The following is a 23,956-nucleotide window of genomic DNA, read 5'->3' on the forward strand; positions in this document are numbered from 1 at the left end:
TATAATTTCCTTTCTTGGTTTGTTAAAATTTTAATAGTTTATGTAGGAAAATACTGTTCTCAAAATATTTAATTTTTCCTTGTTTCCTTTCCTCACTGGGCTATTTTTCCCTATTGGAGCCCTTGGGCTTACAGCATCTTGGCTAGTAATAATAATAATAATAATAATAATAATAACAATAATAATAATAATGTTAGTTCTCTTGCTTGAGGGTACACTCGGGCACACTATTCTATCTAATTTCTCTTCTTGTTTTGTTAAAGTTTTTTTTTTCTTTTTTTTACAGTTTATGTAGGAAATATGTATTTTGATGTTACTGTTCTTAAAATATTTAATATTTCCTTGTTTCCTTTCCTCACTGGGCTATTTTTCCCTATTGGAGCCTTTGGGCTTACAGCATCCCACTTTTCAAACTAGGACTGCAGCTTGAATAATAATAATAAAAAAATCAGTAATACAGTAATTCATTTTGTTTTTGGACAAGAATGAAAATAGCAATTTGCTGACTTATGAAACCGGTTTTAAATATCTTGGACATATAACAATGTATGAAGGAAAGCAAATACATTAATGTATGTGTTTTTATATGATTATGTATATACGTATCAACATGAATCTTTCCCATTGTACTGCAATAACTAAATCCTTATATATGGAATGTACATCTTATTTTAATGTTCTATTTGTCATTTATACATAATATAATGTACATTTAATTAAAATAAATGATTTGGTTTATCTTTTATTGGAGATTGAAATTATACCAGCCAGAAATGAAAAATAGTAGTGATCTTTATATGTGAATAATATAATTTAGCATAACTTTATTAAAATGTTATAATAAAGTAATTATTGTGATAAAATATAATACTTATTGTATTAAAATAACTAAATTTATTATATTATGATGTATAAAGTAATGATAATATACTGTAAAATGCAGTACAATACACAAAATTGGCATCTTCGGTTGGCCCAAATAATGCCAGCATATGTATTAACATTTCATATTCCGTACTGTATTTTAACATAGAAAAGCATAAGATAAATCAAAATAGAACTGAATTTTATATTTAATCCTTTTAAAAAGTACAAAAACTCTCATAAATTATAAATAAGAATTTAAAAAATATAAAATAAATTTAAAAATTGGAACCATTTTACTTATCTTCCCGATATTGGATCCCAGAATGAATGTAAACAAACATTCGGAATTCGGATGATTCTGTCCTTATTTAAAAAAAAAGTATGTTTTAACAAACGGTGTCTATTTTACATAGGAAATTTAAAGGTAAGATTAATGTAAACTTTTGCATAAGTTTATAAATGTCATGTATGTCATATATATATGAAGATTATAAACTTAATTTCGTTGATTTTACTTGAATCTTAGGGCCTAGGGTCTTGGCCCGCTTACGATTCATATTAACTTAAGCTATATAATATTTTGAGAACATAATAAATATTCGTATCATATATCACGTTTCGGTTTTATTTTAGTTATATACAGTAAATGACCAATCTAGTATAACTAGGGAGCAGTTATAGTATTGTTTTCATATAACTGGCTTATGGATGCTATCGCTTATATTTACCCTGGCACCGCTAACCTAATCTGGGAAGGTAGCTTTACCCTGGTACCCCAATGACCAAATATCTGTTCAGTGACTCCGTTCCTACCCGCCACACCTCAAAGTATCTCGGGACAGTGCACTGACAAGGGGTGTATGTTTGATAGCGGCCACCTGTATGTATGATGACGGCTGGGGAAGAATATGCCAGTGTAAGGGGGATTGTAGGGGGCCGTTATACCCCCCTGTTAGGTGAGTAGGTAAGGACACGGGTTGTAGGTTAGGTTAGGGGGAAAATTTAAGTTAGTTAATGTCAATTTTTAAACTGAATGGGAGGAAGTGGCCGCTGATGTACAAAGGCTGCAATAGCTATTCCCTGGTACCCTAATGACCTAATGTCAGTTCGGTGACTCCTTTCCTACTCGCCAGACCTCGTAGTGTCTCTGAACAGTACACTAATAAGGGGTGTATGTATGATAATGGCTGACTAAGAATACGGCAGTGTAAGGGGGCGCTAAACACCACCACCACCACCCACCCACCCACCCCCCCGTTAGGTAAGTAGGTAAGGACATGGCCTGTAGGTTAGACTGAAATCTTTCTATCCGGAGATAGCTACCCGAGGATAGCGTTATGTTCGGCTAGCAGTAAATAACTTTCTCGATTAGTAAGGCCAGGTAATAACAGACGATGCTATAGTACAGTGTATCGATAGGATCCTAGTAGGGAAATAAGGAAATGAAAAAAAACGATATAAATAATGAACAATCAAAATAAAATATTTTAAAATATTAGCATTAAAACAGAATAGAGGAAAATTTCCCTGTTTTAGGAAAATGAGAAGAAATCTTCGAAATCATCAGAGAAATTTTACTGTTTCGGATTTATGAAAAGCACGAGACTTAAATGGGAGAAGCTACAAAATAGTAGAGAAGTTGGTTCTATTAATGAGGGTACTAATACTCTGGTGTATATATAGCCCTAACCACTGATAGTCATAATGTGGCCAGTTGGAGGAAAATTTCCGTTTTGGGGAAATTTTGAGTCCAAGAGGGTAAAAAGGGAAAAAAATACTAAAATCAATTTGGAAATTTTATTCAAAGGTTTCATATTTATGAAAAGCAGGATATATGTAAAATGAAATTGGGAGAAGACACAAAATCTATAACAAATAGCAAAAAGATTGTTTCTGTTAATGAGGGCACGAATTCTGAACAGATTGTAGTGGGAGTAGATCGACAGTTTAACTGTTATGTTGTTGCAGATTAACTATTATCCCTCCCGGCAAACAAAGGATTAACAAAGCTTTTAATCCGACCCAAAACATTCCTATTAGACAATAAATAAGCTTGTAAACAACAGAATCAGTTTTCATGTTAGATAATTTTACTATTTATTTGGAATTTACTCCTCAAATAATTAGAATTATCTTATCGGCATGCATTCAACACATTGTGTACTTCCTTTTTTTCATAACTTTATGTATGATATTTTCTAAAATATCCATCCTTGCTCATTATCAAATATTATTTTTCTTCCCTCACACTAACGGAAAAAAAAAATTGGTTTTCAAAGAAACGAAGTTTTTCTTTTAGTAAATTCGTAACTTTTTCTTCACAAATATTTGATTTGTATCTAGATTTCTATTATGCTATAGGCCTACTGTATTCCTATTGTTGAATGTACCCCAAGTTCAGGAGATAGCCATGAACCAATTTTGAAAGACCAAAACAGGGATATTTAGTCTAGCCCATCATGCAACACTGTCACTATGCCTTTTCATTCAGACTTGTTAATGATTAAGGGAAATATTGTTTGCACAAAGCTTACTCATCTTAAAATCGAATCAAAATACTAATACACCTATCACTGTATCACTCACAAATGTTGACGAATGAACTGTGGGGTTAAATGACTGCACAGATATTAAAAAAAAAAAATCTCATTCCTAGGTTTGCTCACAATGTGGAATAAAGAAAGAATGAAAGCAAATTAAAAACAATGAGAATGAAATTCCGTTTTGGCAGCATGTTGCATCCGGAAGCAGGACTGGTGGTTGGGCGATAAAATTTGTAAATTTTCAAGTTTTTGCCATTTTAAAAAATTATTATTATTATTATTATTATTATTGTTATTATTATTACTTGCTAAGCTACAGCCCTAGTTGGAAAAGCAGGATTTGCTATAAGCCTAGGGGCTCCAACATGGAAAGCAACCCAGTGAGGAAAGGAAACAAGGATAAATAGAATACTGTATTTTAAGAACAGTAACAACATTAAAATAAATATTTCCTATATAAACTATAAAAACTTTAACAAAACAAGATGAAGAGAACTCTAACCCAAGACAATGGAAGACCATGGTACAGAGGCTAAGGCACTACCCAAGACTAGAGAACAATAGTTTGATTTTCTTAGTCACAGGTGAAATAAAACTTCTAGAACACAGTGTAGTTTTGAGCCTCATAGTGGAGAAGGCCTGCCTATTAGAATGAACTGCATGCCTAGTAATATGAACAAGATGGAACTGTCCGGGAAGATTTGAATGTAAAGGATGGTCAGAATTATGAAAAATTTCATGCAACATGCATAATGAACTAATTGAACGAAATGGGTTAGATACAATATTATTCATGATTCTGATTATACTATGTATGGGGCTCAAATTCTATACCAACTCAATGTGACGCAAAAATTGTTTCTATGTCTGGCAACCAGATACTGTATGTATTTCAGTCGAGAAAAGTAAAAAAAGTGAAAATTACCCGTTTTTACCCCTCTATCGCAGAATTCTGAAATGGGTTAGATACAATATCATTCATGATTCTGATTATACTATGTATGGGGCTCAAATTCTATACCAACTCAATGTGACGCAAAAATTGTTTCTATGTCTGGCAACCAGATATGTATTTCAGTCGAGAAAAGTCAAAAAAGTGAAAATTACCCGTTTTTACCCCTCAATCTGCAGAATTCTGAAATGGGTTATCTACAATATTATACAATGTTTAATTCAATATTCTCTATTCTTGGGTAGTGCCATAGCCTCTGTACCATGGTCCTCCACTATCTTGGAGTAGAGTTCTCTTGATTGAAGGTACACTCGGGCACACTATCTTATTTCTCTTACTCCTGTTTTGTTTATATAGGCGATATAGGAGATATTTATCTTAATGTTACTGTTCTCAAAATATTCTATTTTTCCTTGCTCCCTATCCTCACTGGGCTATTTTCAATATTGGAGCCCCTAAGCTTTTAGCATCCTGCATTTCCAACTAGGGGTGTAGCTTAGCAAGTAATAATAATAATAATGTGTAGGAATGAGAATTTTTTTTCTTCAATGTCTGTGCAGTCATTCAAACCCACAGGTCGCATGTCAACATTTGTAACTGATACAGTGATAGGTCTATTATGATTATCAGTGATAGGGGCCTATTGATACAGGTCGGGGCCATTATATATGAGTGGCCACCTCCCCAAAACGTGCATAAAAAAGGGATACTAACTAATTTCACCCCCTCTAACCAAACCTACAAGCCATGCCCTTAACCCTTTTACCCCCAGGCTATTTGGAAATTTCCAACCCTTAACCCCCAAGGGGTTATTTTTTCCCAGTACATTTTGCAGTATATTTTTTTTTAATTGCTCTAACAGCCTTATTTTTTGTCATAAAGAGGTCAGGTTGATCTCATTCTCTTGGAAAATGCCTGAATTTTCTCAAAAAATTATCAAAAATATGAAAAAAAAATTTTTATAGCATTTTTTGCAAGGACGTACCGGTACGTCCATGGGGGTAAAGGGATGGCATTTGTGAAACGTACCAGTACGTCCTTTGGGGGTAAAAGGGTTAAACAGCCCTAGTCTTTGTCAACCGTCACTATACATACAGGTGGCCTCTAATACCCTCTATCATACATCCACCCACACGTCTACTACCGTAATAGTGATATATTTAATAGATAAGTGAACATTGAAACACTATACAAACATTCTTTATGTATTTTCGTGTATAAGTACCTCCAGATAAACACATTCGAAAGCATCGTCTGCTACTACCTGGCCTTACTAGTCGATAAACATTTCTTATGTCCAGGTAGCTATCTTCGGATAGAAAGATTGTACCGTAGGTTAGGGTGGGGAAGTTTAGGTTAGCCGGTGTCCATTTTCTATGCACTCATGAGGAACTGGCCGCCGATATACTAAGGCTCCTTTGATAAAGTTGAACCGAAGGATTTTCAGAAAGAAATGCACTTCAATATAGCATACAAAAATAGATCAAACTGATTACATTACTGATTTCAATTTATTCTTTGTAGTTTGAATGTTGTGAATTCCTTGAAACCAATCCAATACTCTATTCTTTCCGACTTATATGGGAGTAAGTTTCATTGGAATATTCTTTTCATGACCTCAACATTTGTCGCCATGATGCCTTTCAATTGAAAGGATCTTTTTTGAGAATGGAGAGTTGAAACTGATTAGTATTTTGAGAAGCGGTGCTTTGGTGGGCCTTCTCTTAGCTCGATATATACAGGACAACGCGCTAGCATTGTAAACATTGACCATGTATTATCATTGTCAATATTCTGTTCTGAATCAAAGTCATCGACGAGGGGTCTGATATTGCTGTTACTTCAACAATATCTTCAATATGGATAAGAAGTTCTTCTTTCAAACCATTAATAGAGGAAAGAAAAGAACCAAAATAACATGGAACATAAAAAATCAATTTTCCATCTATATAGAATTCTCCTTCCCGATTCATTCCTCTTTACGTAAACAAAGCTTTTACCGAGTTTTGTCTGCCTGGTGGACGGTCGGAGTTTGCGACAAGCTTGCATCTCAATAGTTCCCAGTAGTGACCACAACTATACTTTCTTACAAAGCTGAGGAAAATTTTTTTTTTGTGGAGAGATGAGGTCATCAGAACAAATTTCCTTGTCTTCCCTGGTCTTACCATGGGTGGAGAAGTATTGTAGTCAATGATCAAGTGTGCTGGATATGTATAATTAGGACATTATTACTGTGACATTTCCGTTGTCGCTGTTTCCCATGGTCCCACTTTGGCAGCACGGATGTCAAAAGCATTTATCCCTTTTACCCCCAGGCTCTTTGGAAATTTCCAACCCTTAACCCCCAAGGGGTTATTTTTTCCCCAGCACATTTTGCAGTATATTTTTTTAAAATTGCTCTAACAGCCTTAATTTTTGTCATAGAGAGGTCAGGTTGGTCTCATTCTCTTGGAAAATGCCTGAATTTTTTCAAAAAATTATAAAAAATATGAAAAAAAAATTTTTATAGCATTTTTTTGCAAGGACGTACCGGTACGTCCATTGGGGTAAAGGGATGAGTTTTGTGAAACGTACCAGTACGTCCTTTGGGGGTAAAAGGGTTAAATATGTATTGTAATGCCATTATCGTGTCATTTATTTTTCTCTAATAATAAGTGTTTTTGTGAGGACTAGAGCAAAGTATATAGAATAAGATTTTTTTATCCTAATGTTTACAATCTTTTTTTTCATTCTAATGTATTTACAAACTATCGTCAACATTTAATCATTATTAACAGGGATATGATTTCTTAAACTGTATGTGTCTGTTAACTTCTGTGGCAACATTCTTATAACAGGTTTTAAACCATATTTTTCTTTGCAGGCCAGTAAAGGCGAGAAAAATGCAACTATCCACAAAGATGAGTAAGGAACCAAAAATATGGACGTTAGGGCGGTCATTAGTGAAAACTTGAGGGTACAGATGACCAACTTTTAGCATTGCGTCTCTGCTCTGGTTGTTCTTTAGGTAAGCATATTATTATTACTTGCCAAGCTACAACTCTAGCTGGAAAAGCAGGATGCTGTAAGCCCATTGGCCCCAGCTAGGAAAATAGTCCAGTGAGGAAAGGAAAAAAGGAAAAATAGAAGATTTTAAGAACAGTAACATTAAGATAAATATTTTTTATATAAACTTTAAAAACTTAACAAAACAAGGGGAAGAAAAATAAGATAGAATAGTATGCCCGAGTGTTCCCTCAAGCAAGTGAACTCTACCCCAAAACAGTAGAAGACTATGGTATAGTGGCTGTGGCGCTATCCAAGACTGGAGAACAATGATTTTATTTTGGAGTGACCTTCTCCTGGAAGAGCTGCCCTTACCAAGAGGAAAGTAGCCACTGAAAAGAGTAGCTGCAGAGAGTAGTTCTGGAAATTGGTGGTTCTTTGCTTTATGGTTTAGAAGCATATGTTTCCTCCGGTCATTCTTTTCTCTCAGTTAAAATCTTTCATCTTCCAAGAGATGTGACTTGATGTTCTTGAGTTTAAGATTTACTGTAATCTTTTTTTCTGTTGTCTCTATCTCGCTTCCATTGTGGCTCGGCTTGACGAGATCTTTCAGTTGCCTGTTCCGTTTACACACACACTACGTTGCTTTGTTGACGCAGCATCGGACGCACCGCCAACAATATGCATTCTCATACCGAACGCGCGTCCACCATTCTGCATATTCCTAAAACGCATACGATCGCGCTACGTAATAATAATTCCCCAGCTTCTAGATCTTTACCATCTTCAAGAAGGTTGACAGTCATTCCACAGTTATTCACAGGTCAAAACCAACAGATGTTAATGAAGAATCCTTGTTATTATTGTTATTATTATTACTTGCTAAGCTACAACCCTAGTTTGAAAAGCAGGATGCTATAAGCCCAGGGGCCCCAACAGGGAAAATAGCTCAGTGAGGAAAGGAAAAATAAAATATTTTAAGAATAGCAACAACATAAAAATAAATATTTCCTATATAAACTAATAAAACTTTAACAAAACAAGAAAGAGAGAAATTAGATAGAATAGCGTGCCCGAGTGTACCCTCAAGCAAGAGAACTCTAACCCAAGACAGTGGAAGACCATGGTACAGAGGCTATGGCACTACCCAAGACTAGAGAACAGTGGTTTGATTTACGAGTGTCCTTCTCTTAGAAGAGCTGCTTACCATAGCTAAAGAGTCTCTTCTACCCTTGTTTTACAGGTTAGACCAACACATTAGCTAAGGAGTACTGAACCATATACCCAGTACTCCTTTTCCTAGAGTTGACGCTCCTACTTCTTGTCTTGTCCAACAAGCTCTTCGTCAGCGTCAGAGACAAAGGGAATTTTGATGGGATTACGCAGAAGGTCCTGATTATCACAGATATGAGGATAGATTACAGAATTCAACTTATTATTATGCCTTGGCTGAAAAGGAAACCAAATCTTTGTTGCCAGCGCCTTCTTACTCTGACTAGGTCGCACCTGATCGTGGTATTTCAAATTACGATCAATCACCATATGTACCCTCTGCTTAGTTTTTATTTATTTATTCTGTATTGACGAAACTTTATATACATTGTAGTACAATATTTGTATTTGGTTTGCACAAAACAGTGGGTTTTATTCTGTAACAATTATACACCTTCCCCCATTACATTATAAAATATTTTGTCCAGAAAAATTAAATTATTTTCTTCCATAAAGAAATATAAGGCTATTAATCAACCATCACAACAAAACCGTCGTACATCAATACCAAAACAAAACAAATATTTAATTATAAATCTTTAATACTTCAAATATATACTGGCACAGGTCAATTACGTGATTTTCTTCTCCAAACAGTGCTTCCATGTTCGTATAATTAAGATTACTAAATTGCTGCCTCTTCGATCGTGACATTGTACATTTAATTAGGACATGCACTTCATTCTGAGACTGCATAATAAATCTCCTTACAAATTTCAGACTATACTAACTTATTTTGTGTTGTGACCGCTGTTAATATGGGAGAATATCTGATTTGCTATGACGTCATCAGGGGGATGGTCTTATTTCGCCCTGAATCTGCTGCGACTATAGATGGCAATGAAAAGATATTCCAGAGGAGTAGAGAGTTCCGCAGTATATTTGAAACCAAAACTCCTTTGCTCCGTAACTGAAATACAAACCACGCTATTTACATGGGGTAATTACTTCGGCGTAGCTGAATGACGAGCCATAAAAGTTTTAACGAGGGTTTACTACCCCACCGCTAGTTAGCGGGAGGTAGGGAGGGGTAGCTAGCTACCCCCCCCCCCTCACACACACCGGTGAATGCTTCACTTTACTTTTGGCTCGGGAAGAGAACAGACCTGTGTGCGCTCTCCCTCGCTTTGACTGCCATGTTAATCTGTTTTTGCTTTTTCTCTTTTGCAGTGTGCTTGAAGTTGGCCTCTACTGACAATGCGTACTTGCGTACTTGCCCTGGACTTCCCGGCCGCCCTTATGGGACCTTTATTTCGGCAGTCGACACCGATCCCCACACCTTATGTCCTCACTGTAGGGGCCAGCGGTGTTATAGTGATAATGTATGTATTGAATGTAGGGATTGGTCTACCTCCCAGTGGGAGAGGTTTGCCCGGTGCCGGAAGAAGAAGGCCAAAAGGGATCTTTCTCCTTCAGAAGCTTCTCTGAAGAGAGAAAATTCCAGGACTTCTTCTTCCGTTGCCCTTTCCTCCTCTGAAGCTCCCCCTCGAACGGTCTCTTCCGAGAGGCCGGCGAGTGGTTGCGTAGACCGCTGTGCTGTTGACCGATCCCGGGGTGTGGGAGAGGTAGTTGCCTCCCATAGCGAGGCGGCTGCCCCTTCTTCCCCCGGAGGAGGATTTAATGTCTAATCATGATTTGTTTCAGCTTTGGGCTTCCTTGGGGCTGCAGGGTTCGCCCTCGAAGGAAGCCCTGTTTGACATGATCAAACTGGGTGCAGCCGTCAAACAATCGCCAACTACAGCAGGGATAGATCCTCTGTCTGTGGTTGACGTTGTTGTGACGGAGTCATCTCGTGGGTCAAGTCAAACCCCCGTTCCTGTGGCTGAGGTAGCTGACGGCTTAGATTCCCCCTCCGAACACCCTTCGAGGGAGGATCTAAGTCCCACGGTCTCTCCTGCCGGTGATTCTCCCCCTCGGGGGAGTTCACTTACAGAGACTCCTCTTCGGAGGCCCCTTGATGGTCAGCTTGCTGATCCCACGGCCCCTCGTGGGCGTATAAGGCGGAAGGCTCATCCTCCCCTTCGCCGTAGAGGCCTTCCTTCCCCTTACAAGGGGGTTAAGAGGCGCCTCTTCGGCTCGTCGTCAGCACAGTCCTCTGTGGAGGAGACGACTCGCCGTTCACCGATCCTGCCAGCTACCACCCTAGACCTCTCCGGGGATCGTTTGCGATCACCTTCGGATGATGGTCGTCCTTCGGGACACAGTGACCAGTCTCCCAGACCTTCTACATCTAGTGTTCCTGATGCACGTGACGCGCCACCTGATCCTGCCACTGCGCAGTCTCCGGGCCTTTCGGGGCTGAAGGGTCTTGAGCCCAAAACCACTCCTCTCGCCCTCAAGCGCCAGGTTCTTCCTGTGCGCTCTCCTGCTGCTGTCGCTGCTGTGCCTGCCGTTGCTGCTGTTCCTGACTTAGCGCCACGGCGCTCACCCTCGCGCGTTCGCTCCACCGTTCCTGCCACGCATCAGGGTTCCCCTGCGCGCCCACGCCCTTCTGCGCCCTCCAGCAGTTCCTGTTACAGCGTGCCAGCGCTCAACTGCGCACACGCGGCCACCTGCACTCACGCGCCCACCGGTGCCCCAGCGTCCCCCGGTTCCTGCCTCATCGCGCGCAGTCCAGGAGGCTCCTTCGCTGGCGGACAGGCGCCCACAGGTTCCTCCGGACTCGTTGCGCCCGTCTGGAGAGACGCGCGGTTCCAAATCTAGCGCTCACCAACGTGCTTCAACATCTCAGCGCGTCGCCCAGGAGGCTCCCAAGCTAGCGCACGGGAGCTCACGGCCGCCCCTGGGCTCTCCTTCCAGACCAGCATGCGCTGCAACCGCTCGTGACGCCCCAGTTACGCACCCTGTTCCTGTCACACGCCCCGTTCCTGTCCTCAAGGCGCCTAATGTAACGCTCCAGCGCACACCTGTGCGCCCTCATCCAACCGCGCGCCCTGCGCAGCCGCCGCAGCAGCGCACCCCAGTGCAACCACATCCTGATGCGCGCCTAGCGCGCCCACAGGCGAGCATGCCGGTCCTATCGTACCAGCGCCAACGCGCCATCCCTGCCGCACGCGATCCTGCACCAGCGCTCACGCGCCCTCGCCCTGTTCTCCTGGACACAGAGCTCTTGTGCAGGTGATTAAGCCCGCCCTCTCTGATGGGGTCACAAACCAGCGGCAGCTTCCATCCCCCTGAAGAGGAAGAGAGGAGTCTCTCCCGTGGAAACTCCTACGAGGCCTATATTGTCTCCTCACAGGTCCTTGCGCAAGGCTCCTTCTCCCCCCCAGACTTTCTCTCCCTCCCCTGCGGATGAGGACTACCCATCCTCAGGAGAGTCGGATAAGCCGGACCATTCCCCCATCGCACCAATGGGGGAAGCGCCACCTCTCCCTGAGAAATCGTCTCGTCCAGGGGTGGAGAAGAGCCTGCCCCCTTCGTTGCTCGAGTCCTGTATCCTGCCCAGGAGGGACCCTAAGGACTCTAAGACGATTCCCAAATCGTCAGCAAGGATCAGGCAGGAACCGTCTAGAGCCGCCAAGGATGTCCACGTGTCCCCCCAGGAAGAGCCACTGGGGATGGGAGACATCGCTGCCAGTCCTTCAGGAGGAGAGCACCAGGAGTCAGAACAAGCTTTCTGGCAAGTCCTGACCCTCATGAGGAACCTCAATGGGATCCCAGACCCTGAGATTCCCTCTTGTGAAGGTAAGGACACGGTCCTGGACTGCGTCTATGGCACCCAGAAACCCTCTAAGGCCAGTGCAACTTTGCCCGGGTCTCAGGGGATGAAGAGTGCCAGGGACAAGGTCGAGGGCCAGCTCTCTGAGCTTGCCTCCTCCAGCAGATCGAGTGCCGGTAACAAGCTCCTTCCTCCTCCTCGAGTCCATCAGAGGAGGTACTTCGAGATCCTTGAGGAGTCTTGTCTGAGTCTTCCGTTGCACCACACTGTGGAAGAACTCACAGGAGGAGTCCCTCTTGAGAGACTCTCCAACTGGCACGTGTCCTTTTCAGCCACTGAGATCTTGAGCCAGGAGAAGGTCACCAAGTGTGCCATCGAGGCAACTTCGTAGCTCGACATATGGCTGGGGTCTCTGGGCTTCCTGGTGCAGTCCGAGGACCTCTCCAAAGAAAGCACCAGGAAGGCGCTGGAGACTTTCTTACTCTTGGGCACACGGACCATTGAGTTTCTGGCCCACCAAGTCTCGAGCTTGTGGGCCAATACGGTTCTCAAACGTCAGGACGCTGTGGCCGAGAGGTTCCACCAGAAGGTCCCCAGTTCGGAGGTTAGCAGGCTCAGACACTCTTCTGTGTTTGGTAAGAGTCTGTTTGAGCCTAAGGACGTAGAGCTCACCACTGAGAGGTGGAGGAAATCCAACCAGGATTCCCTCATCCACAGGGCCCTGACATCGAGGCCCTACGAACCTCCAGCGGTCCAGCAGCCCCGTCCAGCTAAGGACACGAAGAAGACTACTGCAGCGAAGCCAAAGGTGTCTAAGCCCTTTCCTGCCAAGAGCAGGAGCAGCAAGAAGTCCTCAGGGGAGGCAAGAACCCTAGAGGTAACAGCCGAGGCCGAAAACGCTAGGGTTGGCAATCCCCCTGCATGTCCACCAGTGGGGGGATGCCTACAGAGTTGCGCGACAAGGTGGCAGCAACTCGGGGCAGAAGCCTGGACGATCTCCGTGATAACTTTAGGTTATCGCGTCCCGTTCACAGCCTCTCTACCTCCCCTAACAGCGAATCCAGTATCGTTGAGCTCTTTTGCCATGTTGAAGAAGGACGCACTCCAGGAGGTTGTAGACGGGTCCCCAGGCTTCTACAGTCGAATCTTTCTTGTGAGAAAGGCGTCTGGAGGCTGGAGACCAGTCATCGACCTCTCAACCCTGAACGGGTTTGTCAAGCAGACTCCGTTCAGCATGGAGACGGTAGATACGGTCAGACTTGCGGTGAGACCACTAGACTTCATGTGTACACTGGACCTGAAAGACGCGTACTTCCAGATCCCAATCCATCCGTCTTCAAGGAAGTACCTAAGATTTTGCCTAGACAACAAGATCTACCAGTTCAAGGTGCTGTGCTTCAGTCTCTCCACAGCCCCTCAGGTGTTCACCAGAGTATTTACCCTCATCTCTTCGTGGGCTCACAGGATCGGCATCCGTCTCCTTCGTTATCTGGACGACTGGCTGATCCTAGCGGACTCAGAGGCAACCCTTCTTCGCCACCGAGACAAGCTCCTCGAAGTTTGCCAGGATCTAGGGATCGTGGTAAATCTCGTGAAGTCCTCCCTGCAGCCCTCTCAGAAACTGGTATATCTAGGCATGGTCATAGACACCAATCTCAACAAAGCCTTCCCATCAGATGACAGGATAGCAAGGCTGAGGAAGGTCGCGAGACATTTCCTCAATCGAGAAGAACTCCCAGCCACCTCTCCTTCCTGACCCGTCTCGTTCCCAACGGTCGCCTCAGAATGAGATCCCTCCAGTGGCGGCTCAAGTCCCGGTGGAGTCAAGGCCACGACTTCCCGGACACTTTGATCCCTCTGGGCCCTGCGGAACGGACGGATCTCTGGTGGTGGGTGGCGGACGAGAACCGACGAAAGGGAGTGGATCTTCTAGTCCCTCCCCCAGATTTGATGCTGTTCTCGGACGCATCAAACAAAGGGGGGGGGGGGGGGTCCCACGTTCTGAGCCACAGGACCTCAGGCCTGTGGTCAGAATCAGAAAAGTACCTTCACATAAACCTGCTAGAAATGTAAGCCGTGTTCCTGGCACTTCAGAAGTTCCACCAAGTCCTGGCGGGCCACTCTGTGGTGGCGATGAGCGACAACACCACGGTAGTGGCTTATATCAACAAGCAGGGAGGTACCTTTTCAGAACAGATACCCCATCTTGCAGTAGAGATCCTGAGATGGTTCGAAGTCCACTCGATTTCACTATCGGCTCACTTCATTCCAGGCAAAAGGAATGTGCTCGCCGACAGTCTGAGCAAAGCGACACAGATAGTGAGTACCAAATGGTTTTTGGATCCTCAGATAGCCAACAAAGTCCTGACTTTGTGGGGTTCCCCGACAGTGGATCTGTTCGCTACGGCGCTGAACACCAAGCTCACGCTGTACTGCTCCCCAGTCCCGGACCCCAAGGCTCTCTGGCAGGATACCTTCCAACAACGGTGGGACAACGTCGATGTGTACGCCTTTCCCCCGTTCTGTCTGATGAGGAGGGTACTCAACAAGACCAGAACATCAGTCAATCTCTCAATGACCTTGATAGCTCCGCTATGGCATCACGCAGAATGGTTCCCGGACCTTCTGCAACTCCCCACGGAGGTTCCGAGGGAGCTCCCTCCACGTCACGAGCTACTCAAACAACTACACTCCAACATCTACCACAAAGCCGTGGCTTCGCTTCGATTTCACGCCTGGAGACTATCCAGCTTCTCCTCACAGATAGAGGATTTTCGCAACAAGTTGCTAACAGGATGTCTGGCCACCTGCGCAAATCATCCGCAGGAGTCCTCCAGGCGAAGTGGCGAGTTTTCTGTGGTTGGTGTCGTGGAAGCGGTATCTCTCCCCTCGATGCCACTTTACCAGCAATAGCGGAGTTCCTCGTTTATCTGTGGGAGGAAATGCGCCTTTCAGTCTCGGCAGTGAAAGGCTATCGCTCAGCCTTAAGTCTTGCCTTCAGGCTTAAAGGAATGGACATTTCTTCCTCGCAGGAACTTTCCCTTCTCACACGGAGTTATGATCTTACCTGCCCTCAGTCGGAAGTGAGACCTCCTCCATTAAACGTGGTTCGAGTCCTCAGGTCTCAGAAGAGACCTCCCTACGAACCATTACGCCAGGCTTCCGTTCGCCACCTTACCTGGAAGACGGTTTTCATGCTAGCTTTGGCCTCGGCCAAGCGAGTCAGTGAGCTTCATGGTTTCTCGTACGACGTCGCCCATTCAAGGGGATGGGGGGAGGTAACGTTCAGGTTCGTCCCTGAGTTTGTTGCCAAGACTCAGAATTCGGGAGTGCCGGACCCAAGGTTCGACTCCTTCTGGGTTTCAAGTCTCCGTTCTGTAACAGATAACCCAGACCATCTCCTACTGTGCCCAGTTAGGAGTCTGAGGTTATATCTTAAAAGAACAGCTGCAGTTCGTCCCCATGTGCGAGCCTTGTTTGTGAGCACTGGGGAGACGAAGAGGAGGGTCACCAGAAATACCATCTCGGCCTGGATTCGCAAGGTAATACATCTGGCCTTGAATCCTGACCCTCTTCCGTCACGTCGCCCTAGAGCGCATGACGTCAGGGGCGTGGCTATGTCCCTGGCCTTCAAGAAAAACTATTCAGTGACGCATGTCCTTCAAGCTCGGGTTTGGAAGCGTCAGACCACCTTCACGGCCCACTACCTGCAAGACGTGACACATAGGAGACTCGATACGTTTTCTATCGGCCCTATAGTGGCTGCACAACAGCTGGTCTAACCTCAGGCTCCTTATTGGACAAGTAGCAGAAGGTTGAGGTCATTGTTACCTGGTTTTAGTCTGCGTGAATGAAAAGATCTGCCTGGCCATTATTCTTTTCTTCATCCTCTCCTCCCTTGGAGAAAGCAGCATCCTGGGTTCTCTGCACAGCTGACCTCGAACCTCTGCAGGTAAACCATGCTCCCTTGTGTTCCTAGTATTAAGATGTAATACTGTCATGTCCCCATACCCTGACGAGGTGGTATTGGGAGAGTCCTACCCTAGATTTCCATCTGAAGAATTCCAGGTCAACTTCCTAGGACAAGTCACTTCTCACCTTAACACACAGCTTACGTAGGCCGCAGCAGTTTCACAGCTGTCAGCGAGGAGCAGGGACCCCTTACTTCTTGAGTTCCTACACACTCGAGTTTGGGGTCCCCGGGCAAGCCAAAGCCAGTATGGCAGGGTACTTACCGCCCTTCCTGAGGGTTAAGTCATCCCATGTAAATAGCGTGGTTTGTATTTCAGTTACGGAACAAATGACAAATTCGTAGATAATTTGTATTTTTCCTAACTATACAAACCTTAGCTATTTACACATATGTGCCTGCCAGCCCTGTCCCCCAAGATAAGTCCTACCTCTAAGCAAAGTGAAGCATTCACCGGTGTGTGTGGAGCGGGGGGGTAGCTAGCTACCCCTCCCTACCCCTAACTAGCGGCAGGGTAGTAAACCCTGTTAAAACTTTTATGGCTCGTCATTCAGCTACGCCGAAGTAATTACCCCATGTAAATAGCTAAAGTTTGTATAGTTAGGAAAAATACAAATTATCTCCGAATTTGTCATAGTTTGAATACTACTGATAAATGCTGTGATATTCTCAGACAAGTCCCATGTATGAAGAACTGTTGCCTTATTTACAGGAGCTCAGATTTACTAAGCTACAACTGTTGTTGGAAAAGTAGGATGACATAAGCCCAAGGGATCCAAGTGGGTAAATATTCCAGTTTAAAAAGAAAGTAAGGAAATAAATTAACTATATGAGAAGTAATGAACAATTGAAATAAGATATTTTGAGACCAGTAACAACATTAAATTAGATCTGTCTTAAATAAACAATGAGGAAAGACTTCTGTCAGCCTGTTCAACATGAAAACATGCGCTGCATGTTTGAACTTCTCAAGTTCCACCGATTGAACTGCCCGATTAGGAAGGTCATTCCACAATCTGGCCACGGCTGGAATAAAACTTCGGGAATATTGTGTAGTGTTGAGCCTTGTGATTGAGAAGCCATGACTGTTAGCATACCTGATTATCATGTATTTATTTTATTGTTACTGTCCTCAAAATATCTTATTATTCCTTGTTTCCTTTCCTCACGGAGCTGTTTTATCTGTTGGAGCCCCTGGGCTTGTATCATCCGGCTTTTCCAACTAGGATTGTGGCTTAGCAAGTAAAAATAATAATAATAGTAATAATAATAATGGTAAGATTAAGAAATACTGTAATGAAACAAAATTTTTAGTAACCTGATATCTATTTCATATGAAACCTGACTATTTGTTGACCTTTCTATCAGAAAATCATAGTCTTGGGTTTCAGGTTAGGCTGACCCTAGGTCAAAATTTAACATTTCACTCACAAACAGCATTATGTAACCTATTAAATTTGTAAGGTTAAGGACCTTCTGTACTGTTGATTTCTTCTTTTTGCAGATCTTGTGGAAGATGGGCATCTCACGGCACCCCAGATGTGTGTCCAGCTGTTTCCAGTCCAATCGGAGCCTTGGGCCTCATCTTGGTCCCCTCGTCACCAGAGAAAGACGCTGTCCTTAGTTTGATGTTTGATGGCTGGTATGTAAAATGGAAATGACCTGGGGATTTTCTAGAAATTTAAGGAAACAATCTTTGTTCCGCAACTGAAATACAAACCACGCTATTTAATATGGGTTATTACTTCGGCGTAGCTGAAATGACGAGCCATTAGAATTTTAACGAGGTTTTACTACCCCACCGCTAGTTAGCGGTGGTAGGAAGGGGTAGCTTGCTAACCCCCCCCCCCCCTCCTCGCACACACCTGTGAATACTTCACTTTGCTTTTGGCTCGGGTGATGAACAGACGTGTCTGTTCTCACCCTCACTTGACTGCCATTAATCTGTTTTTGCTTTCTCTTTTTCTACAGTGTGTGTGAAGTTGGCCTCTATTAATAATGCGTACATGTCCTGGTTTACCTGACCGCCCTTGTGGGACTTTTATGTCGGCGGTCGACACAGATCCTCACACCTTGTGTCCTCATTGTAGGGGCCAACGGTGTGATAGGGGTAATGTATGCGGTGAGTGTAGGGAGTGGTCTACCTCCCAGTGGGAGAAGTTTGCCCGGCGCTGGAAGAAGTCCAAAAGGGATATTTCTCCTTCAAAGGCTTCTTTGAAGAGAGAAAATCCCAAGGCCTCTTCTTCCGATCCTCTGTCTATCGTCAACGCCCTCTTAACGAGAGAATGCCTTGATGAAGTCATCAGGCTTCAGCACGGCATATCATTCTCGTGCTGAAGGCTTGTGACGGGCAAGAGGGCTCTCGAACTGGGGAATTTCTTTTCCTCAGTTTGACTCTAAATTTCTCTCATTCTTTTTCTATTACCTCTTATTGCTTATTCCTCCTTCATAATTATCAGCTGTCTCCAACCTTGCTGTCAAAACTCTCTTACCCATTTCACTGTCCAGGTTTTTTAGAGGGGACATTGTATCCATGATCGGTTTTTATTTCAAAATCAATTGTGGGAGCTGTGGTGGTCTTGCCAACTGCCTGAAAATGTTTGGACACCTAGGAGTGTCAGTATTCCCATACTGGCACGCGGAACTATCTCGTAGGAAATTTGGCCTTCGGATTCCAGGGGTTGGCGATTTCATAGAGATAGGACTCACGGCATTCTGTCCGGTTTGCCTGCCACTATGATTAGAGTGGGGATGATTGTATTCTTGAATTGCTCTCAGTCCCATCAAGCGGGTTTGGCATACACTTGAGCCACTCTAATCATAGTGGTACCATCCCTTTGTGGTAGGGTAGGGAGTGGACATTTGGTAAGCAGCTTTCACAGGTGTCATTGGTGGAGAAATTAATTCCAGGAAAGGCTAACGGTGTCTTCTTTGGAATTTCAGACAGTCTTAATTTTTTCTCTCCCTTAAACTTTATTTTTTTCCATTGTTTTTTTTTTTTCATTGTTATTATGACCCCTTCCCTCCCCCTAAAAAAATAATTAATGAGTAAACTTAATATTCCCCGTACCCCTGGATCAAATGGCGAACCCCAGACACCGTTGACGACTTCTGCTTGTTTAAATAGGGAAAGCTCTGTTGACAACCTCGGCAATAAAAAGGACTCCAACAATACTTCTCTGACCAGTGTAGTTAAAGACAATTTATCGGCACTGGTGGAAAATGATTCTTGTAATAACAGTAATACTTTACTCTCTGGTTCTGGCTCATTACCAGATCCAACAAAAAATCTGAAAATTCTCCACTTAAAAAACATACCAATTGGTTGTAGCTATGACATAATTTATGAAGCCTTCTGTAGATTTGGGGCAATCAAAGAAATTTTAATGGAGCTTAATGGTAGTAAAGGCTTTTGGGAAGCTTGGGTATCATTTTCAAGTTTTGAGATTGCTTTAGAAGCAAATAAAAATTTAGAGAGCATAAAAATTGACAATTGTTTGATTTCTGGGGCTCTATGTGATAAAGCACCAAGACACCTAGAGGTATATAAACCAGAAGAATGGATGGAAAAAGAAATAGAGCATAGACTTCCAGAAGTAAGAACCCCCAAGCCCCCAACATGGATAATTGCATCTGGGAAGATAGATAATTATAACTATTATAAGATTAGTAAATTTATACAAAAAAAAAGTTGGTTTAATTAAAAGTAAGGATATTAGTAGATACGGTAAGCAATCTGTTTTGATTAATGCAAAATCAGATACTCAAGCTCACATGCTTTGTGGCAAGAAGATTGCAGAAATTGATCCTATTAAGGATATTAAACCACATATGAGCTTCAGCTATGGTAAAGGAGTAGTTTTTGATAAAGATCTATATGAATTTTCAGAACCAGAAATTCTGGACATGTGCCCTGCTAATGTTTGGAAAGTAAGAAAGATCCCTCAAACAAGCATGGTAGTTTTAACATTTGAAACCCCTGTTATACCAGATCATATAATTATTGAGAATGAAAGAGTACGTGTTCGAGAATATAAACCTAGGCCTTTACAATGCTTTAATTGTTTCAAGTACGGTCACCCTTCCCGGTACTGCAATAATACGAAGATCTGTATTAACTGTTTTTTGTTAGAACATGGCCAATGCAACAGAGATACAACCTGTGCAAACTGTAAAGATCATCATAAATCAAATGATAAAAGATGTAGAGAATACAAGAAAGAAGCTGCAATCTTGAAAGCAAATGCTGAACATATAAGTGTAGGTTATGCAAAGCATTTACTCAATCGGCAACTTAATTTTGCTCGCGCGGTTAAGATGCCAACAAAAGATTATAATCCACTACCACAGGGGGACTAGTGGCAGCACCTGGCCCGTCAGGTGCATCTCCCTTAGTGGTAGTAGCCCAGCCATCTGGGTCAAGTGCTCAGCCTATAAAAGCCAGAGCACAAACCTCCAAAGAGGTCAATATGGTTTCCAACACACCAAAAGTATTGTCACCGATAGGAGCATCTCCCCTAGAGGTAGTAACCCAGCCTTCTGGGTTAAGTGCTCGAACTGTTGAAGTTCTAGCACAATCCTCCAAGGAAGCCAATGTGGCTTCCACCACCTTAAATGGATTGTCTCAGGCAGAATCTCTACCTGATTTGATGGAGATTGGAAAACAAGATCTTCCAAAGAGGAAAAGGTCCCCATCATCCTCACCTTCATCTAAGTCAGGTAAGTGCCCTACTGCTCATGATCCTAAGGTTGACTCTTATAAAGATCCTAGAAAGAAAGAAAAGAAGAGTGGGGGGCTAGTAAAGCCTTCCATCTCCAGGCCTTACATGGCTTCATCTGAAAAGTCCCAAAAGACAAATGAGACAAAGAAAAATAATAACAAAAGATAATGTCTATCATCCAGTGGAATTGCAGAGGTCTAAGTACTAGCATTGAGCAAATAAAAACTTTAACCAGGGACTCAGACATGAAGGTAATTTGCCTACAGGAAACCAAGATCAGTGACAAACCATTTAATCCTGGACTCAATTATCATTTTTGTAGATCCCCTCCTTTGCAAGCTGCAAGAGCTCAAGGTGGTACAGGTTTTATTATTCACAAATCTGTAAAATTTGAGACAATCCCACTCAATACACCACTACAGGCATGTGCAGTTAGAACTCATATCGGAAAAAAAATTACTTTGTGCTCGCTATATATTGAACCATCCTTAGAACTTTTCCTCTTAGATCATGCTGGTAATCCAAGAAGGCTTAGACTTTCTGACCTCCAAGACCTGATCAATCAGCTTCCTGCCCCTTTTATTTTAATGGGTGATTTTAATGCAAAGCATACTTTATGGGGTGGAAATGTGTGCGATAGATGGGGTAATCTTGTTGAAGAATTAATCGACAACAATGATGTAATACTAATGAATGATGGTTCTCCAACTAGGTATGATGTATTCCACAACTCTACATCAGCCATTGATTTGTCAATCTGTTCCTCATCCATTCGATTGGACTACCTTTGGTCAGTAAATGAACACCTACATGGCAGTGACCATTGGCCAATAATGTTAAATTATGTCCATAATCTTCCTTCTCAGTGTCCACCAAAATGGAAGATAGATGAGGCAGACTGGGCATCTTATGAAAACTGTTCACACACCGATAAAGAGTATGATGAATTTATATCTCCAGTGCATGCCTATCAACATCTTGAAAATATTATTGATGATAATGCGAGCAAGTTTATACCTAAAACATGCAGTTTACCTCATTGCTCTGTAGTTCCTTGGTGGAGTAAAGAATGTGCCAACGCAAGAAAAGTGACCCGAACTTGCTTCAGAAGATACTTGAGAACAAACTATTTAGCAGATAAAATAGCATATCTCAGAGCCTGTGCCAAACAAAAAAGAATTTTTAAAAAAGCAAAGAGAGCATCTTGGAAGAAATATATATCGAATATTAATACCAAAACGTCTTCAAAGGAAATATTGGACAAGATTATAAAACTTCAAGGTAAATTCGTCCCTAAGCCTCTACCAATATTAAGGGAAAATAATAGATATATATCTGACCCCAATGATGTAACAGAGGTTCTTGCTAAGCACTTTGCCCATGTATCGAGTGCTGACAACTATTCCCCAGCATTTCAACAAATTAGAGCATCAACATTTGTTGTTCCTCCTGCTTCTTCAAATACTGAAGCTTTTAACCTGCCTTTTAGTATGGAGGAGATGCAAAATGCTATCTTTAGCTCTTCTTTAACTGCCCCAGGTGAGGATGGCATCCGGTATGAAATGATATCACATCTTCCAGTGGATACCAAGGAATTTTTATTAGAAACCTTTAATGGTCTATGGGCTTCCCATACATCTCCTGATTCCTGGCATACTTCAATTGTAATTCCAGGCCACAAGTCTGGTAAAGACCCAGAACTACCATCTAGTTATAGGCCCATATCCTTGACCAGTTGCATATGCAAACTATTTGAGAGAATGATCAACAACAGACTTGTGTGGTATCTAGAATCAAAAAATCTTTTATCCAACAGACAGTTTGGTTTTAGGAAGAACCGAAGTACTCTAGACCCTTTGCTGATGTTATCAAGGGAAATTTCAATTGCTTTTTCTAACCAAAACCAGGTGGTGGGTGTCTTTTTTGACCTCGAAAAGGCATATGACACCACCTGGAGGGGTGGTATTTTAAAGCAATTGGCCTCGTGGGGTATAGGAGGACATATGTTCTCTTTTATTGAAGAATTTTTATCAAACCGCTCAATTAAAGTGAGAGTAGGGTCAGAACTATCTTCATCCTACATGCAAGAAGAAGGTGTCCCCCTCTTGCTTGAGGGTACACTCAAGCACACTCTTCTATCTTATTTCTTTTCCTATTGTTTTGTTAAAGTTTTTATAGTTTATACAGGGAATATTTATTTCAGTGTTGTTACTCTTTCTGAAATATTTTATTTTCCTTGTTTCCTTTCCTCACTGAGCTACTTTCCCTGTTGGGGCCTCTGGGCCTATAGCATCCTGCTTTTCCAACTAGGGTTGTAGCTTAGCAAGTAATAATAATAATAATAATAATATTGAGTGTGACCTTGTTTGCTGTTGCTATTAATAGTCTCATTAGTCACATACCTCCTGGCATACAAGGATCACTATTTGTCGATGACTTTGCAATTTATTGTAGTGGATCATCTGCACTACAAGCATGCCAAAATCTTCAAATTGCAATAAATGCTGCTTCCGCATGGGCAAATTCTCGTGGATTCATGTTTTCTCCTCAGAAGACCAAAGCCATTCGCTTTACTCGTACTCGTAAAAGGGAAGAGATCCCCACCCTTTTCTTAAATGATTGTATTTTGCCATATGAGGATAGTGTCAAGTTTCTTGGAGTCATTTTCGACAAGAAAATGACATTTGGTCCCCATATAAATGACCTATCTATCAGGGTTAAGAAGTCACTGAACATTCTGAAAGTGGTATCGCATTTTGATTGGGGTGCTGATAGAACAACTTTGCTTAGAATTTATACATCTTTGTGTCTGAGCAAGTTAGACTATGCATGCCAAATATATGGGTCAGCTACAAAGACTTTACTTGGAAAACTTGATATTGTTCACAATGCTGGGCTTTGCATCTGCACAGGTGCTTACAGAACATCTCCCATTGACAGTCTCTATGTTGATTCTGGCATACCTCCCCTTTCCATTCGCAGAGAGGA

At 42.5% G+C, this 23,956-nt stretch overlaps 1 long non-coding RNA gene across 1 annotated transcript in view; it reads left to right on the top strand.

Annotated features, from left to right (window-relative positions):
• Nucleotides 1–1,184: 1,184 nt before the first annotated feature.
• The window catches only part of LOC137636159 (uncharacterized), a 37,298-nt gene continuing 14,526 nt past the window's right edge, over nt 1,185–23,956 (top strand). The window contains exons 1-3 of the long non-coding RNA XR_011042974.1: nt 1,185–1,291; nt 7,226–7,369; nt 17,752–17,889. This is a non-coding gene — a long non-coding RNA (uncharacterized lncRNA). The remainder of the gene's footprint in view (nt 1,292–7,225; nt 7,370–17,751; nt 17,890–23,956) is intronic.

This window comes from Palaemon carinicauda, unplaced genomic scaffold (assembly GCF_036898095.1).
Source record: "Palaemon carinicauda isolate YSFRI2023 unplaced genomic scaffold, ASM3689809v2 scaffold242, whole genome shotgun sequence".
Lineage (NCBI taxonomy): Eukaryota > Metazoa > Arthropoda > Malacostraca > Decapoda > Palaemonidae > Palaemon > Palaemon carinicauda.